At 38.0% G+C, this 21,167-nt stretch overlaps 1 protein-coding gene across 2 annotated transcripts in view; it reads left to right on the forward strand.

Annotated features, from left to right (window-relative positions):
• JCAD (junctional cadherin 5 associated) overlaps positions 1 to 21,167 on the forward strand; it is a 566,987-nt gene that overhangs the window by 196,915 nt on the left and 348,905 nt on the right. For both annotated transcript variants that reach the window (XM_044057552.1, XM_044057553.1), the window contains exon 3: positions 149 to 265. The gene's annotated coding sequence lies outside the window, so the exon portion shown is untranslated. The remainder of the gene's footprint in view (positions 1 to 148; positions 266 to 21,167) is intronic.

Raw genomic sequence — 21,167 nt, forward strand, 5'->3', positions numbered from 1 at the left:
CTTATTTCTCTGGAATGGATACCTATGATAATTTTCTGTTTATACTGACACTATACAACAAATGTCATGATTTTGAAATGCCTCAGCATATCCCATGAGTAGAGAATACTGTTAACTCACACATCATTTTTGTTTTTGTTTTTAATAGCAGGTGTTCCCTGCTTGTACCTGAAAAATTGATGGCCTCCAATAAGCATTACTGAGGTAAATGGCCAGATATAGAAGTGATGTTCTATGCAGCACAAGCCCAAAAGCAATTTAAAAGGTATGCATCTAAGCAATGGTTAATTACTGTATACTTATGTAGTTGTGCAAAATTGCGTTTCTTTTTTACATTTTTTTTAAACTATGCCTTTATATACTTTTAAATGACAACACTTGTCTCAGTCATGTTTCTTGCAAAAGAAATAACTTCAATAATATAAAAAATAAAATTGTAAAGCCCTCTAAATGAGGTCAACAGCTGCAAGCACTGTGATAAGTATTTATGTCTGTAGTCTGTGCTCTAGCTTTGTGTACTTCCTGCAACAGATGGTATGTACTTCAAACATAATCACTAAATGAACTACTGCACTCTTCTTTTATTCCAGGTTTAGTACAGACAAAAGAAATATACCATAACTTTGCCTGCTGGACAGATAATTTAGCCTTTCTTTAAAATATTTAAAGTCCTATTATTTAAAAAATGCAAATAAGCAGTAAGACATTAGAGTATATTTTGCCCTAGAATGTATTGAAAAGTATAAAAGAGAGAGCTTGTAATCTGAGGCAATCTCCTCTCTGAACTTTGTGTTAGGCAATGAAGTAATTGTAGATTGTTGTAGTCATGAATGCTATTTCCTTTTACAGACCCATGGACTCTGGCAATTGCTTCAAGGTCATGTCTAATGAAAAAAAAATAGCATCAATAATAATAGTAATACTACTATTGCTAGTATTGCTGCTGATGCTGCTACTACTACTAATACTACTGCTACTGCTGCTACTACTGCTAATACTACTGCTGGTAATACTATTACTAATACTATCACTGCTATTGCTTCTACTACTACAATTACTACAGCTATGACTCCAACTGCTACTATTACTGCAACCTCTGCTACTACTACTACCACTACTACTATTACTACTGCTGCTATTTCTACCACTATTTAACTACTACTATTTCGACACAACTGCTATTACTACTATTAATACTACTACTACTATTACTGATACTATTACTACTACCATTACAACTATTACTATTATTACTGCTACTACTGTGACTCCTACTACTACTAATAAGAATATTGTTGAGCATAAAAAGGCTTGGAGATGTTGCTCCTTGATTCTCATTGAAAGTAACGGCTAAAGGAAATTAAAAGAAAATAACAGTAAAAGTAATTTATTAAATAAATCAGTACAAGTCTGCAAGTACACGTCACCGAGTGACAGAATTTCACATTTTAGTAAAGCAATTGTTGTGTCTTTCGGCTTATCCCGGTTAGGGGTCGCTACAGCGGAACTCCGGTCTGCTAATGTTTGGTAATGGATTTTTACATGCCGAGTTACCAGCCCTGATGCACAACCTTCAACGAAGGCATGTCCATTCGCGTATGCCTCCACACAGAAGACGCTCTAGCTGAGAATAAAGCAGTATAGGTGTATAATGTATGCACATGTATGTGTGTGCATGTGTGTGTGTGGTTATGTCCGTGTTGGCAGGTTGGTGTGTTTCCAATTGAGAGAGAGAAGGAAAGACAGACAAGCAGATAGACAGAGAAGCAGACAGACAGAGAGTGACTTATTAACCTTCATGGGACACTGAACTAACAGCATCAACAGGTAAGGGAAAAATACCCTATGTGTTTTGCAGGTCCAGCAGTAAAACTGAACTCTTGAGTATTTACCCAATAGAGAGACTAACATGCCAAAAATGATAATATCAAACAACAAAAATGGATCAGTATAGTGGTTAATCCAGCTTTAAGTGTACTTACATCTAAGAAAATAAAAAACCTCAGGCTTAAGAAACGCGAAAGAAAACAAACTTTAATGTGCAAAGCTTTCAGGTATAGCCTTTTCTCAGTGTAAAATTATCAAGTGGATTAACAGCCCACATTTAAAATACTTCCAAAGAAGCTCATGTGACTCAACACCTCAATCATCATTTATTAACAATCAATCAATAAAAATATTACAGTCAGTTTAAAACAATCTATTACACATATTCATATTTAAAAATAAAACACACAAAAACACTTAAAACCATTACAATTATAAGTTAAAAATACACATCCTGTACAAAATAATCTATACTGCATTTGTTTCTTAATTAAGATTGGTTTTATACTAATAGCTGTATTAATTCCTGGTTTCTCATCAGCATGTAGTCTTACAATCCAGTTGTAGTCTCTAATCTCTAATAAATTATTCATATTACCTCCTCTAAATATTCTTAGTAACATCTATAATCCTGAATTTAAAATCATGACTACAACCATACTCAGATATATGCTTAGCTAAAGGCTATGGAGCAGACATTTCTAATTATCTCAATGATGTGGTATTTCAATTTTCGATTACATTTGCCAACATAAAATGCTGTAAATTTAATGCAGGTTGCAAGGTAGGCAATAATCACAGTATTGCACATTGCAAAACAATCAAATACATAGTTTCATAGATGTAGGATGTACAAAAATATTGTCAACAAAAAACATGTTTACAGCAACTGCAATTATAGCATGGAAAAGACCTTGTTTACTTATTGTTGCTCCTTGCTTGCCCTTTGACTGTCTCATTTCTTTACAGCAGAGTCCCTGTTTAAGATTCCTTCAGTTCCTATATGTAAAGTTAAGTTTGTCATCAATAAAATGTTCTAACCCAGGCATAGCTTTCAGAATATCCCAATTCTTAGATATTACATTTTTAACTTCTATAGTCCTATTACTAAATGGAGTTACACATATTTCTCTGCTCTGTTTTATTAATGGGATTTTCACTTACTATCTTCTTTTCACCAAAAAGGGGTTTACCTGCCTCTTCCCTATCTAGGAGTACTTTGTGCATAGCTACATTCTATAGGCTTTCATCATAGCCCCTTTCTTTAAACTTTTGGACCATTTCATGCATTTGTTCTCTACATCTTTCTTCTTGTGTATTAAGCCTACTTGTTCTTAGTAGCTGACTTTTAACTATACCATTAAATATGTGTGGTGCATGCAGACTATTTATGTGTATATCAATTAGCATGAGCACTTTTCTTAAAAATACCCATATTCATTCTTCACTAGGTTTCTGTATTCTAACACCTAAAAAGTCCATTTGATCTTGTGAAAAGTTAAGCTTAATTTTCAGTAAGTTGGTAGTCCCATTTAAGTACTCTACAAAATGGAAGAGCTAATCTTCTTTGCCTTTCCAGCTCAGGAATTTTATTGATCGATTGTTAGTAAATGACGATTGGGGGTTGTGTCACATGAGCTTCTTTGGAAGTATTTTAAATGTGGGTGGTTAAACCACTCATTTTTGCACTGAGGAAGGTCTATATGTGAAAGCTTTTCAAAAATGATAATGATGCTGAAAGTTGGTGCAGAAGCATTACATGCATTGTGGTGACATGCAGCTACCCAAAGTACACATAAAATAAACTTTTTATTAAATATTTACAGAGATCAATTTTATTTTAGGTCTAATTATAACTACAACATATAATTGTAACCACAACATGCCTTAAATGACACAAGAGTCTCCTTTTTATAATATCATGTACTTCAGGGAATTATCCGAAAATGTTTACCTCCTGTGCTATAAGAATGTAACATTTCATGTCATGTGTTTGGTGGATTGGAGCTTTCAGTATGGGTAGGAGACTGAAATAATTTGTTAATATACCACAAATTAATCTAATGAATGCTTCAAAGCAATACTGCCTGGTTTCCAGAAATGGTACTGTACCAGGATGGGTTTATTACATTTAATGAATGTTGCTAGTACTGTTAGTCACATGACCTCAGCTAGTCTAGCAGCAGCACTGACCTTCTACTGAAGCAGATCTGACATGGGACAGTCAGTCTCTGCTGTATTCATCTAAGCACTGAGTTTAACTGAAGTGAATTTCTTTCTGTATATTACTGTAACTAAACGGACTACTCTTTATAGTTAACAAATTCTGCATTCTAGTCCCTACTTTAATTTGGGAGTTTAGCATGATTTTCTATGTCAATAACTTTTTTTAGACTGAATTTACATTAAGTGTAATAAAATTTTAAATTGTATTTACTCTTTATTAACCGAGTTAGTCCCAATAGGTCAGTGCCCTGTTTTCACAGGAGACATGACATATGAAATGGCATTTGTACAAACTAGGGAAATTTGAAGAGGGCACTGAAGAACTTCTCCTACACTTTGGAGTTCTCCTCAGGAGGTGGTCACTATCTGGTATCAGAGAGTTGTTACCAGCATGTACTAAATCAAAGACAATGGCTGTGAGTGGAGATGGGATTCAGAGGTAGACAATGGGAATTGTATTTCAGAAGGAAAATGATACTTCGGAGGTAAATATTGTGGCATCAGGGAGTATGGATGACTCTGTCTTACAAGAAATGGTAGATGAAGGAGAACCAGATGAACCCTAAACCATGCAATGGAGTGTGGTAATGTTCTGATGAAGTCTCATAATCAAAGGGCCAAAAGCACTAAACATTTTTAATAAAAGTTCTCAAACTTACTGCAGTATGATAACTTTAATTGCTATAGGAATATAGCTGTGACTTTTTGAGTGCAGTGATGAACAAAATATTTGCTGTTGATGACATGACAGAAAGGAGAAAGGATACTGTAAAATATGATATGGGTGGAGAGGGGGTATGTCTGGCCAATGCAGTAACTAGTTTTAAGAGCACTCTTTGTGTTGGGCTGGGCTGCAGGAAAACAGAGTGGATTAACAGGTTCCAGTGAAATATACAAGACAAAAAAGGATGTGCAGGTACAGTAGAGGCAGACTGGATCTTTTGAGAACTGGATGGAAATATGCAGGATGTCTGTCTCTTAAAAAAGAGGGCAATTGTGAGACCATATCATAAACATGCCATTGTATGAAATTCTGACAAAATGATGGATAGATGGATGGATGGTCTATAAGGAAAAGTTAAAAAATGTACACTAAAAGGTAGACATAATGATCAATGGCATATAATAAAGCAAATAGAAATTTGTGAAAGAATAATGTAGAAATGAGAATTCTTTAATAAGATGAAATTTGGAAAGCATGATATTTACACAACATATTATCTGAAAGGGCGAAAAGAACAAAATTCTAAATTTTTGGTAAGAAATTGAGAGAGAATGAGAAAAAACTGAATGTAATGAAGCATTAAAAGTAGTTAAAATATAAAGTAAATTAAATTATCTGTATAGTTGAGAGGAAAGAGATAGAGGATGCTATAATGAAGGTAAAGAAGAACCTGCTCCAGGTCCAGATGGATTACGATATCGTTTTATAACGACATTTTTAGATAATGAAAAGTATTTGCAGGATTTCGCATATTATAAGTAATTCCTTGTCTATTTTTACTACGACTTCGGAACTTGCTAATAAAATAGGTGACAAACCTAGCTTTGATTATAAAAAATGTGATAATTTAAAACAAAGGTTAAGAGCAGCCCAAGTATAATATGTGCTGTAAAACGAATAAGAAAGGCATGTTTGCTTGTACTAAATGTCTACATTGTGCAGATATCCTTGTAGGCCAGACTTTTATGCATCCAATTACAAACAAGTTATTTTACATTAATGCCTATGGTAATTATGACATGAGAAATCTTGTTTATTTGGCCATATGTCAGGAGTGTAAAGCACATTATGTAGGAAAAACAAACAGGAAACTGAAGGAACGCATTAGTAGTCATCAGTCAGAAATAAGGCGAAAAGTTGATACTAATGCTTTATATAAACATAGAGCATTTAGGTCCTTCACATTATTTTAAATTTATGGTTTTATCTAAGATTGATGTTTCTCTTTGTGGGGTTGATTTTATACAACAAACAGAATTAGAAGAATATAAATGGATACTGAGGCTAAAAGCACATATTCCACCAGGTTTAAATGGGTGTGTCTCCTTAAAACCTTTATTGCAACATTTGCAACATATGATTTAGTGAACTTTTAATACTATTTATATGTACTGTAGATATTGTCTTAGTTTTATGCCCGAGGAAGCTATTTGTAGTGAAACTGCGAAGTTGCGTTGGAATAAACAGCGTTTTAATTGTGCTTGCTGGTTCCAATGGATTTATTGTTTTTACTCTTTGGATTTCCACTCTGTAGCACACTTTCCTGAAGTCTTTGGTGCATAGATTGCTCAATAATGCTGCTCAATGCCAGAAGTCTAAATCTCAAAATGCACGCACTCGAGGCCCTTCTCAGTATGGAGAACATCGATGTCTGTGCTGTGACTGAAACCTGGTTCAAGGCTCCTGAGAGCACCCCGGCACTATCAGGTTTCATCTCATATCATGCGTTCCGGCCCCAAAACCTGGACCACACCACAAAAGGAGGGGGTGTATCCATATTCATCAAGGATACCCACACCTCCAGGTTGGTGGCTACGCACGAAGCATTGGAAACCATCCAGGTGCAATTAACCATAGGCAAAACTGCTCTACAATTTGTAGCATGCTACAGGCCACCCTCTCAAACTCAGGAAACCCACACAACCTTCCTGAAGACACTGGAGGGTATAAATGTATCACCAAACACCATCATATTGGGTGACTTCAACTACCCGAATATAGACTGGGAACATGACTCAAGCCCAAACTTTCTAGCCCAAAGGTTCCTGGAGTTCATAAATTCAAATGCCATGGAACAACTAGTCACCGTCCCCACAAGAGGAGAAAATATACTAGATCTCATCATCACGAACATGGTGACAAAATGCTCCACACCGGAAGTATATCCCTCATTGGTGAGATCAGATCATAAACTAATCTCACTAGAAATCCACATCCCGCCCCCACCCCAAACCAAAAAGACCACAGTGAAGAACTTCTCTAAAGCAAACTTCACACTACTCAAGACAGGTGTGGTATCCTTCAAGGCCCCCGAGCCAATGGAAACCACAACCCAAGCTGCGGAAGCCCTTACAAATGCCTTCTATGAACACCTTCAGGACTGCATGGATCAGGCAATCCCAAATAAAAGCAAGACTCTTTCCACCAAGGGCAAACGTCCAGTCTGGTGGATCCCAGCCATAAACAAACTTTACAATAAGAGGAGAAAGCTATTACATGATAGAGCAAAATCCCAAAAAGGGAAGGCATCTTTGATCAGCACTAGCAAGAAACTGCGATCCCTCATAAAATCATCCAAGGCCAACTTTGAGAGAAAAATTGCCATAGATTCAAAAGACAATCATAAGGCCTTCTTCAGCTATGTCAGAAACCTGGGTGGAAACTCCCAGATATGCTCAGAATTAGTCCAAAATGATACAAAAATCACTGAACCCACAGACATTGCCAACATACTTGCAGACAGGTTCAGCGCAAACTTCACCCCCCTCTTCCAAAAGGAGAGATAACTATCCCAACTGAGTGTAGCCTCCCAGACATCACAAATGCGCAGGTGAAAGCTGCTCTCTCTAAAGCTAAAAACACAGCATCAATGGGACCAGATGGGGTCCCCGGCTGTGTGCTACATGAACTCAATGAAGAACTAAACCCGCACATAAGGCAGCTGTTTAATCTTAGCCTCACCACAGGATATGTGCCCAAGGAGTGGCGTACGGCAACTGTGGTCCCACTCCACAAAGGCGGTGCCTCTACGGACCCTGGTAATTACCGCCCCATAAGCTTAACAAGCCTGGTCTGCAAAGCTATGGAGAGGATCATAATGGAACTCATAAACAAGGACATAGGGGACTTGCAGACCTTGGACCCAACCCAGTTTGGCTTTGTCAAGGGCAGATCTTGCCTTTTGAACTTGGTCGACTTCTTCGAAACAGTCACCAAGGCCATTGATGAGGGAAAGGCAGTACATACAGCCTACCTTGACCTTGCAAAAGCTTTCGACACAATACCCCACTCGGGTATTATAGAGAAACTTACCAGCTTAAATGTAAACCCATATGTCACAAGATGGGTTGCAAACTGGCTAAAGGATAGAACCCACAGGGTTAGAGTTGCTGGAGCCATGTCAGACTCCAAGCCGGTTACAAGTGGAGTCCCACAGGGCTCAGTCCTTGGCCCCCTATTGTTCGGCATCTACTTCTCAGAAGTACAGGCAAACATAGGAGGACTACGGCTGACAAAGTTTGCGGATGACTGCAAACTGGGTGCCATAGTGGATAGTACATCGGACGCAGACATCCTTCAGAGGGGTCTCATGGAAACTGATAGCTGGTGCCAGAGCCATGGCCTGAAGTTAAACGCAAAAAAGTGTATAGTCATACCCTTCGGGAAAAACAAGGTAACCCCAAGCTACCATATAGGTGGCAGCCCACTAAGCACAGAAGAGGTTATCAGGGACCTGGGGACCAGGTTGACAGTGGCCTCTTGTTTGACACTCACGTTGCTAAAGTGGTTCGAAAGACCTTCTACGTTGCCCACCTGATCATGAAGGGATTCACATCCAGATCAAGTGAGGTCATTGTTCCCCTGTACTCTTCACTTATCAGACCAATGATCGAGTACAATGCCCCATTCGGGATGTATCTCACCCAACATCTGCAGCAATTGGAGAAACCCCAAAAGTTCCTCACCAAAAGGATAAAGGGACTCCAAAACCTGTCATATGCTGCCAGACTGAAGAAACTCCAACTCTATTCAGTTGCATACCGTCTGCTCAGAGGTGACCTGTGCCTGACATACAAGGCCATGACCAACCCGGAATTAATGGACATGCTCCACCTCAAAAAATCCAAATCCACCAAAACCACTAGAGCAAGAGACTTAAACCTTAGCACGGATATAAATAGGACGTGCTGGAGGGATAGATTTATCACCCAGAGACTCCCCATGCTGTGGAATAAAATCCCGGTCCATGTGAGGCAGAGCACCTCGCTGGCTCTGTTCAAGAGAAATCTTGACCGGTGGATGGGAGATCGTAGGTTTACCCCGGGAATCATCTCTGTGTCACTACTGGACAGAGTCAAAACAAACTAATGGGCACAGTATTTCTAACATAAGGGCCGGCGTAAGCCACATAACTTTGGGCTAGGCTTATAAATGCCCTAGGGCAATTAGCCTAGTATAAACCTATGAACCTAATCAAAGCACCTCCTGGGGAAAACAGAAAGGTGTAAATCAACAGAAAGGGGTTCCATTCTATTAACTGCCATGTCATGTGTAATGGTAAGGGAATCATCCTGAATGTGTGTGTGCTGGCAGCCCTAGCAGTTACCATGACTCTCATATCTAGCATAACTCTCAGATCTACTAGAGGTTTTCTAGGGGGGGGTATCCCACAAAGTCATTTACTGGGTGATGCAGGGTATGCACTCGAACCATGGCTGATAATGCCCATCAGAAATACACACACATCCACAGAAGAATGCTATAATGAGGCACACACTTAAACAAGAAATACAGTAGAGCATGTGTTTGGGCTGCTGTGCACTTAAACAAGATATACAGTAGAGCGTGTGTTTGGGCTGCTGTAGTCATGGTTCTGGTGTCTAGATACAGCAAAGGGAACCCTGCAGTACAATCTCAGTACTTGTGATGAAATTTTCACTGTCTGTACTATCCTTCACAATATTGTGCTGAGAAAGCAGCTTCAACAGGAACAACAAGGGGAAGGGGCACACATCCCACCACCACTGGCAAGGTCAGCCACGTGCAGGTGAAGAGTCAGAGGGGGAACAACCAGCCACTGTGGGTGTTGGTAGACATAGGTGTGCACAATATGCCCTCACCCTGTCCCCAGAGGCAATTGATAGCACACATGATGACCACCTAAGGAAGTACAACTTCCATACTATGCTCATATGAACAGTAAAATGATGCCAGGCAATGCTACCAACATTTATTTACCCATGTAATGGCTGTGTACTGCTAGCATCACATAGAAAACTCAGCCCCAGTTAAAACACTTGTAACTGCTGGACTATCAAGGTAAGTGTTGAACTTGGAATAGGAAAATAAATGGCTAAGAACAAAAATGAATGGCAGATACTTGCATACTGTTACTTGGTAATGTACCTAAATAGAAGGTGTGTGATTTTTACAGCAATGGCATCAATATGTGGCAGCACTGACTTATGTCAATAGATGTGTGCTCTTTATCATCTAATAGGCCTCATGCATCAAAGATGCACACAATACAAAAACTTGTAAGAAAGCATTACAATTTTAAAAATAGCATCACCAACACTTATATATTAAGCATTAAGTCAGCTATGCACCCTGTGCATCAGGCAAAAGACTTATGTATCCCTGAATGCAAATGATACAAACAAGGTGATTGCACAGTTATCATCACTTGCACAGAGTGGGGTGGGGGGCAGGAGGCCTAGGTTGACACCAAAGTAGTGAGTGTCTGTGAGTAAGAAATACAAGCAGGCAAAAATTTAGGTAAATTATGAAATGGCCAGTGAGGCAGAATGAGCTATAAGCTTCATAAATTACCCACGTACCTGTTATGTGTGTGCCTCTGGATGTACATTCAAGGCGAAACATGTGTGTGAGTGTCTGCAATAACACAAGCTAAACTCTGTGCTAGCTCCATGTCCTGACACATTGGACAGATGTGACCCATGCATGGTAGAGGTAACGGTTCATCATCATTAACTCCAACCATGAGAACTGGCTCTGCCCAAAGCTGCACTGTCACATCCATGCCCATGGTCAGATGTGTTGCTGCTACCTGAATGTGACTGATGTCTGCTGGATGAGTTGGATGAGCTCTACTCACAAGTACACCCAGGACCATGACCCCTTGGCCTACCATATCTGGGTGTGGACACTTCAACCACTGAAAGAGCAGTGGAAGTAGTGCCACTACAGGAGCTTGATCAGGCATGGCCACACTAGCTAACAGCAGATGATGCTGCTGATCTACATTTACGTGGATGTTTCCCCCCCTGCCAGAAGGCATTCCATCACAGACACTGCCCATTCCTTCATATCATTCACCCAATCCATTAAATCGGCCATACAGAGGAGACAGTCACACATATCTGTCTGTGCAACATCTACGACACTAAACATATCCTTGGAGGCCTTAGTGGAACATGCCTGCACCTCCATGATGACCCTAAACATGAGTAGGCCTGCTGACTGTGTCTAAGGAAAATACAGAGGATGGCTCAATGTCAACCTCAGTGTCAGATTCAACCTCTGAACCTCTTGACTGTGCCTCTGTTTGGCCACCATCATTATCAAAGTCTATTGATATGCCGATATCAAGTGGTAAGAGTCCTACGCTTCCACTGTCAGGATCACTTGTGATTATAAGCAACAAACACAGGAAAGAAATTTATAGCTACACTAAATATTTAAAGCAATTTATATGATAACAAATGAACTTTGGTCCCACTATCTCAAATAGTCCTGTAATATAACACACTCATTACACCCACCTCACATGTACACAGATAAATGCATATATCTGATGAATGGTCATCAATTATACAAAAAAAATGTTTTGCTTAACATGCGCAGATGACTCCACACTTTGCAGGAAGGATGGTCCTGGATGAAATGAAACAAAGGAAGAATGGCAATTAAACATCCCAATGGGAATAACACAGGGGGACAGTGAGTACACAACTGCCTATATGTACATTAAGAATACTTTTAACTGAAACTTGGCTGACATGTCCACCCACAACCATTAGCAATGAACAAGTCCTATAAGTCTATTCATTTATCAATAGGTTCATAAAAAAATTTCCTTAGGAAGTCTTACTTAAATGTTTATATATTTTACTATACAAGAAAATCTAAAACTTGCCATATGTAAGTTTACCTAGAAGCTCTTCCTGGGACATAGTCGTCTTCCCAGACACATCAGCACTGACATCACTCACATGTTGTTGTGCAGTTTCCAGTGAGCTCTCTGGATCTCTGACAGTGTTCAGGATCTCTTCCTTTGGTGTCAGTGTAGACTCTGCAACAGTCCACTACCCACTCCCCGTAGCTGGCTGTTCACAGGCAACAGCAACTGCTCTCTTCCCGGGTGATGAAATCATATCAGAGGGCCTATGACACACCTGATCATAAGTCCTGATGCAATCCACTACTACATTGATGTTCATTAATTGGTTTCAAATCTGCATTCTGTCAGCCATATCCTCATGTCCTCTCTCAAGCAGAAAGGTGCCATGGCATCTGAACACCTGCAGTATGACATTGTTTTCAGAGTCACTGAAATGGATTTGTATGCTTGGGTGCTATAATCCTATGTGACATAAAACAGAAAAGAATACAACACAAATATAACCTAACTAAATTTCTGCTTATATGCACATATTTGTCAACATTAAGCACAGCAAACACACAATTCAGTTATGAAAACTGAAAAATTATGTAGTTGTACCACATCACACTCACACACAAACCAATATTTGTTCCAAAACAAAGAATACAACCTTAGTAATGTATTATATCTCCCACTGAAATAATAGGATGATTACATATTTTCAAGAGAAAAGCACTTGAAACACACTTTTTTTGGCAGCACACAACACCTACATCACTGGTCAAAATTTAATTGACTTCCTGTTTTTAAAAAACTCAATAAATGTATATTACTAAAAATGTCAACATTGTCCTATAGAAAAAACATGTATATCTTAAAACAAGCATTACATCTTATAGATCTTAAATATGTTTACCTAAAAACATTTTTCTGACCCATATAAATATATTGACCTACACAAATATACACTTAAACAATACAACTAAAATAAGTTAATACGAAAACAATATACTGTAGTTAACTAAATATAAAGCTTAATATATAACTTAACAATATTATTAATAATTACTTGCTCTGATTTTAAGAGCTGGCAGTAATGAAATATGGTTATTGAGCCCTGGTGGGTTACAAACGTCCAGTTGTAATTGCCAAATTAGCTCTCTGAACTCTAATTTGGTCTCCCAATCCCCACCTCTTTCATTCATTTTAAGCTGCTCAATGACCCAAAACTTAAAATCACCTTGAGGGCATATAACAGTATGTCTGAAGAGGGTATTAGTTTCTTTCTTTGTATTAATATGGTACATGTGTTCATACATTCTTTGTCTCAGGCTCCATTCCGCCTTGCCTATATAGTATGATCCACATGTTATACAATTTGCCAACTATATAATACCCCTAGGCTGACAATTATAATATCCCTTTGGATAAAATACCATATTAATATTTTCTAATTCTAGTTGTGTAGGTCAATATACTTATATGGGTCAGAAAAATGTTTTTAGGTAAACGTATTTAAGATATTTAAGATATATTTTAATGCTTATTTTAAGATAAACCTGTTTTTTCTATAGGGAAATGTTGACATTTTTAGTAATATACATTTATTGATTTTTTTTAAAAACAGGAAGTCAATTAAATTTTGACCAATGATGTAGGTGTTGGGTATATATAAAGGGAATGTTGGGAAGAAGTGTTTGACTCTGATGATGTTTCCGGACTAAGGAAATGAAAGCGCTAAGTCCATTGATGTATAAGTTATAGCTGTGCTGCTATTTTTTGTTGCTTTAAGTTTAATAAACGTATTTGATATCGGAACAAGGTGAATTTTAACAATAACACTTGTGATGAAAGTTAACCTGTCTATCTGAGAATTGTAAATGCCTGTTCAAAATGCCTATGCCAACAGTGAACTTACAAGAAGTGCATGGTGATAAAAATTCTATTTTATACTAGATATATATAATTTGCTTTATAACATGTTATAAAATCAAAAGGTGCTTCAACAAAGTATTAGTTTAAGGGGGTGCACACATGCAACCAGCTTATTGTACGTTTTTTATTTTTTATATTTTTCCCCTAACAGAATTGTTTGTTTTTCAATTGAATTGTACAGGTTATAGATCACATTAAAGGTGAGAAAAGGTTTGAACTTATTTATTGTGGCCTCATTTTTTTATATCACAAAAACCTGGCATTTTAACAGGGGTGTGTATACTTTTTATATCCACTGTGCTTATACTAAAGACACTTTCATTTTCTCAATAGAAGCATTATAACATTCAGTATCCATAACTACAACCCCACCCTCTTTGTCGGCCTTCATAAATCTCAATGCTGACTGATGTTGTAGCTCATGTAATGCCTTTCTATCATTCATTTGGATTTAAAGGGCTTATGGCAGCAGAATTCTCAGTAGGGGTACCTGGTACAGTTATGCAATCTTGATCAGTTTTAGAAGTCCTGTGAGAGTTTAAGTCTGCCCTGTATACAGTCTGTGTTCTATAGGCAGCCAAATCTCTCAAGAATTTCTTTTGTTTGTGAGCCGCAATAATTTTTTCAAAATGGTCTAGACTTAGAAATATCTGACCGTAGCTTGACCTGACATCTGGTTGAGTAACGAAATAGTAGGTCATTTCTTCTTCCTTCTTTTTTAAGGAAGTCTTTAGCTGTTCCATAATAGTGTTGTTGTTTCTAATTAACATTTTTAGCACTTCAACACCGGCTTTGTTGAAAAACATTACAAGTTCGGAAATAAATGGCTCACCTGGATTAAATCTATTAGGTACTTTAAGGAACCACAAACCCTTTGGAACAATTTTCTGTTATACACAGTATTTAAAATATTTGTTCTCCACTGCCAGTACTCTATATCTATTCAATCCTTTCTCAGTTCCAGTTAAAAATGTAGCAACATTATGCTTAAATACACTACTCTGTGTGCTTACTTTAATGGATATGAAGGGATCATAGTGGAAACTTAAAGCCAAAGCCACATCACAATATGGAGGTGTATTGGAAGACACTGCTCCTACTGAATCACAACTTTCAAAGGAATTGTCTGAGGAACTTGTAGAACCAATAACACAGAAGATTGTAAAATAATTTTAGCACTAATACTTGTGATGAAAGTTAACCTGTCTATCTGAGAAATGTAAATGCCTGTTCAAAATGCCAATGCCAACAGTGAACTTATAAGAAGTGCATATAGATAAAAATTCTATTTTATACTGGATATATACAATTTGCTTTGCAACATGTTATAAAATCTGGAATGTACTTGTAAAGTAAATCATACCTTAGCAAAATTAGAAGCCTTCTCTACAGATAAATCAAAAGGAATATCAATCGTCTGTTTTATCCAAACATACAAGTCTGCTTATCTTCAAGTCCCCTAGCTACACAGTTAACTGTTTACAGTGTAGATTCAGGCCTCTGAGCACTGTAAATATGCAAATGAGATGTGAAATCATTAGAGTTGCTGAATATCAAACTTTTTACTTTGTGTGGCAGATGAAAATATACCATAATCCCTAATCCCTACATCACTATTAGTTGCCAATGGATTGCAACTGTGAATGATTAGTGGGAGGAAGAAGGAAGACACAACAGCAATTCAGACTACCTTACCTGCATTGGGTATGTCACCAAGGCTGAGCAACCAAGTTCTCCAGATGGTGCGGAACTCTTCAGATTAAACATTGAAATCATCCACTGTTCCGCATCAAACAGTTTTGGCTGCACTACATAAGTTTTGATAGATTCATATACTGCATTTACAGCCAATTGTCATTACAGTATAGGAACCAATCAACTAACTGCTCCTGAGTCAAGAGGAGCCAATGATAAACACCACAATTCATCTAATCACGTACACAATAGTTTTTGCAACACTGCAATGGCTGCATAAAGGAATTACAGGGCACAGAAATATCACTGTTCTTTACCTAGAGTGAGGAGGATATTTCTGGTGTTTACTGTTGGATTGTTCATGGAGTGGAAGAATTGAATTCATCTTTGGAGAGATGAGTTTAGAGTCAGACAACAACTGAAGGACCAGGTAGCACCGACTATAAGTTGAAGTCTGCAGTATGTCAGAAACAGAGATCAGGCATCCTAAAGCCAACCATATCAAAAGGCTGAGATTTGTTACTGTGTGCTGTCTGACTTTGGTTGGAAGGAATGATCCTGGCGGTGCTGTTGCATGGATGTTGACTGCAGTCTCATCATAATCTTGGATTCCTGATTTTTATTGTGGACTGTGCTGCAGCTGCTTTGTTTCCTGTATTGGACCGGGGTCAGTAGCTAAATATGTACAATTTATTGTTCAGACAGGAGTAAGGACTGCAGCATTTGATTATTTATTCATGTTTTCTTTTATCTGTGTATTGACTAGTCCCTACTTTTGACTCCATTGTTAGCTCTGTCCCTCTTAATCCCTCCTAAGATTGATGTTTCTTGCAGAAAAGGAGTAGAACTTTGTTTCAGAAAATGTTTAATTCCCTTTCTCTTATTCTCTCAGTGCCTCAAGTTAATAGTAACGTAAGTGTCTGGTTCCTGATTATTTCTGGATTTGTCCCTGATTTGTTGAGCTGTGAGATTATTTAGCTCAGGCAGTTGTAGGGCTTGCAAATGTCAGTGCTTGACTTTTGTGTATCGACTGTTCCCTACTTTGAACTCTGAAAAGTTAGCTCTGTCCCTTTAACGCTCTCCTAAAACAGGTGTAGTAAAGGTGGTGGATTATTACCTTCTTGTTTCCGAAAATGCTTATTATTTCTCATTCTATTATTCAGTCAATGTCTGAAGTCAATAGTAATAAGCGTCTCTATCCCTGATTTGTTGAGAGGTAATAATGCATTTTATGCAGCAACATCCTGCATTGAATACTGTTGTAACTGTGTTTTTTGTTAATTCAGCTAATCTTATTTTTTTTAAAGATGCACTCACTGTATAGTTAAGGTAGGAGTAGTCAGTATTAGCCATTCAGGTATTGACTAGTCTCTGCTTTTGATTTCAAAAGGTTAGCTCTGTTCCATTTACTTCCTCCTAAAACTGGTATTTCTTTTGGAGACAATGTGGTGAATTATACCTTGTTGTTTCAGTAAATGTTTATTAATTCATTGTATTATTCTGTCAATGTCTCAGGTTAATAGTAATATTTATTTGTGTATTGACTAGACTCTACTTTTGACTCCTGTGTTAGCTCTGTCCCTAGAACTGATTTTTTGAGAAAAAGAAAATTATACCTTGATGTTTCAGAAAATGTTTATTAATTCAATCTCATATTCCGTCAATGTCTCAGGTTAATAGTAATATTTTAAGTGTCTCTGATTGTCCCTGTTACTAAGACTTTAAATTAATTCATATTGTCATAACTACTAATTTAATGACTATGAAACGTACGTTGCTAAGATTTGTTCAGTAGCTACAAATCAGTTAGTAATGCCTTGTGGAGAGATGCTGCTAAGAAAGCCACAGCAGAGCACAATAAGTGCACATCTGAAGCATCTAAAGTATGATAGGATACTATTTTTTGTGCACCTTGTGTATACATGGAATTGGTTGGGTGATATGTAACAGATCTGTTTAGAAAATGTAGTAAATGTGGCAAGTGGTATTATGAGCATGTGATTTTAGTTTTGATTTTGTACAGAAGTGCTGTTTCATATTTGCTTATGGTGTGGTTATGTTTTTTTTTTTTTTTTTTTTTTATTATATAAGTTTTGGATTTGACTCACAAGTATGTCTTATTTTACAAATGTTCAACCAGGCTCCATGGCAATGGCATGTTTTCAGGTCTATATTAAAACACCGAACATTCAAAATGTCGAGTGTTCTAATATCGAACCCTAGCAATTGAAAAAAAAACATCGAACATTCGGAACAGCAAATTTTTTCCTAGGGAAAAAATTCGCTGTTCAAAAACACTTACACACAATACAAGCACACCAAACAAACAGCAATCCGCACACATACACCTAAACTCTAACACCTAACCCTACACTAAACTATACAAACACCGCTAACTATCCACTTACCTAAACCCAAACCCTAACCCTAAGTTCCATCACTATCACACAGTCACCTCACCCACGCCTTAACCCTAACTCACCTAACCCGCCCTAACCCACATGTCCACACAATCACACACTTACCTGGACCTGACCTGTAACTTTCCACCACAGAGCTGAAAATACCAAAGCAACAGAAACGGACAACCAAATTCTTTCACTAGAAAAGAATTCGGTTTCCGGTTACTTCGATATTTTCAGCGTTAGCTGAAAATGGGTCGATATTAGAACACCTGACATTTAAAATGTTCTGTGTTCTAATATAGACCCCATATTTTCTCATAGTGCAAAAATAAGGTGTCCCACATTTTGGCTATTGGTCACACACAGCTAGGGTGTGTGTTCCACATTGGCCTCTTAACAGGTTGAGACCTATGCTCCCAGGATACACTTACAAAGTGTAGAAGTGACTTTAGCAAGCTTTTAAATGGAACTAAACAGCACACATTTATTATTTTTGGTCACTAATAGCCAAACTCTCATGCTTTTGCTAAAATGTTTCTCACTGTCATGTATTTTTATTATACATTTAAAGGGCCATGATACAAAATGCACTATAGACTGCATGTCTGAGAGTACAGCACAGATAAAAGAAGAATGAACACAATACAAAGAGAAGACAGAGCTGCATTGGTGCAAACATATTCATAAATGGCTGTGTCAGTCATTGCACTAAATATTTAAGCCACATATGTACAAACAAATGAGAATGTACAAGTGTGTATGTCTTGTTAATATTGTAGAGGAAATGGGAATTGCTTGCATGCACATGATTTGCTTTCCTGCTGCAAAGATGTTTCTATAGCAAGGAAAGATAAGACACTCCCATGTGTTTTGTTGGTTTATTAGTATGATAGTCTAAGACCAAAGTTGGGTAAAAATCTCTAAGATGTGTTAAAATGTATTTTGCATTTTTTAATATTAACATCATCGCTTTCAAAAAAGATACATTGTTACTTCTTTTGCCTTCCATCGCGCAAACACTGTAAGCGGTTTTGAGCGGTAGCCAGCATGTATACAAAACACCAGCAGTTCCACAATAAGTACACACAATAAAGAGACATTGTCACTTTCAAAAAAGATACACTGTTACTTCTTTTGCAAACACAGTAAGAGACATTCCACGGAGGTCAGTACTCATACACAGCAATGACTGTAAAAAGTACACCTGCTACCTAGCTTTCCTTGTGGCAACAGGTGTAAGTTCATAGCCACAATACAGGGGAGCCAGGGTTGTAATGCTGTTCCACTGTAATTTATAAAAAAATGAACAATGTAAGAATAATTATACATAAAAACAATTATCTATAGCAGGTGGATTGAGCATACACATGATATCATATATATTAAATGTGCAACTGTGGGTATCAGTACAATTATGGTTCTGCAATTAATATTTTTTCTGACCTGGAATGGACTTTGTACTTTACTAACAATCAGGTGACATGCATACGTGGTTTATGGCTCAATAATTTAATGTTTCTATGTAAGTGGTTTACGGCTCAATAATTTAATGTTTCTATGTAAGTAATGACCATGTCTGATAAACACTTCCTCTGTGGCAATGAAGACTCTGAATAGTAATGAGTGTGAAAAATACACATGCTGCCCAGCCTTACCTGTGGCAGTTCATGGCCACAATGCAAGTGTGCCAGAGTTCTAATCCAGCACTCTTCTCCGTTTATTATTGCTGTTCCAGTTAATTTTGAATAACAATTAATCTAAAGATAATTGTACATAACAATAACTATGTATACCAAAGCATATCATATGAATTATATATGTGACTGGAGGTATCTTGTCAATTATGTTTTGGTAATTAGAAGTTTCTTTTCTGCCCTGGTATGGACTTCCTACTTCACTTGAACACAAATCTAGCTGAAAAACAGAATGTATTGTGTGGTCTGACCCAGAACTTGGAAATTTTTCCTGCAAGTAATACAATTATATGCATTTCCATACATTGCCACACGTTACTCCTGCATCACACATGGGAATGCATAAACAGGACTTTGCCAGGTCACACACATACACGATTAACCACTCACTTTTTAATGTGTCTATATAATCAATGTGCATGACAGACAAACACTTCTTCTGTGACAATGGGGAAAAAGCACCTATGTGGAAGAATACGTATTCTCTGTTTTACACAGGTTTGAATCCCACATTGTACTAATGACTATTATCAGTGCATATAATTGTATTACTTGCAGGAAAGATTTCCAAGTTCTGGGTCAGACCACACAATACATTCTGTTTTTCAGAGTGGCGCACAGCAACGGTTATTCTGCTCCACAAAGGTGGAGCCACAACAGACCCAGGGAGCTATTGCCCTATAAGCCTGACTAGCTTGGTCTGCAAGGCTATGGAGCGCATCATCATGGAACTCATTAACAGAGACATTGGGAACTGCCAAACACTGGACCCTACTCAGTTCGGCTTTGTTAAGGGCAGATCATGCCTCCTGAACCTGGTGGACTACTTTGAGACAGTTACCAAGGCCATAGATGAGGGAAAGGTGGTACACACAGCCTACCTAGACCTTGCAAAGGCCTTCAACACCATTCCCCATTCTGGTATTATAGACAAGCTCACCAGCCTGAACATAAACCCCTACATCACAAGATGGGTTGCCAACTGGCTCATGGACAAAACCCACATGGTGAGAGTTGCGGGAGCTAGGTCCGACTCTAAACCGGTTAAAAGTGGCATTCCCCAGGGTTCAGTCCTAGGACCCCTCCTGTTTGGCATATACTTCTCAGAAGTACAGGCAAGCACAGGAGGACTATGGCTGACCAAGTTCGCATATGACTGCAAACTTGGGGCTATAATTGACTCTCTGGCTGACACAGACATTCTCCAAAAGGGTCTCACTGAGATGGATACCTGGTGTCAAAAATCATGACCTCAAGCTAAATACCAAAAAGTGCATAGTCATCCCCTTTGGAAAAAACAAAGTACCCACAAACTACCACATAGGTGGTAGTCCCCTAAATACGGAAGACATAATAAGGGATCTGGGGACCCAAGTAGATAGTAATCTCTTCTTTGATAATCACATTGCCAAAGTGGTTAGAAAATCCTTCTATGTGGCCCATCTAATCTCAAAAGGGTTTGCATCCAGATCAAAAGAGGTCATTGTGCCCCTCTACTCATCACTCATCAGACCCATCATAGAGTACAATGCCCC

Source organism: Protopterus annectens, chromosome 15.part0 (assembly GCF_019279795.1).
Source record: "Protopterus annectens isolate FY-2018-M chromosome 15.part0, PAN1.0, whole genome shotgun sequence".
NCBI lineage: Eukaryota > Metazoa > Chordata > Ceratodontiformes > Protopteridae > Protopterus > Protopterus annectens.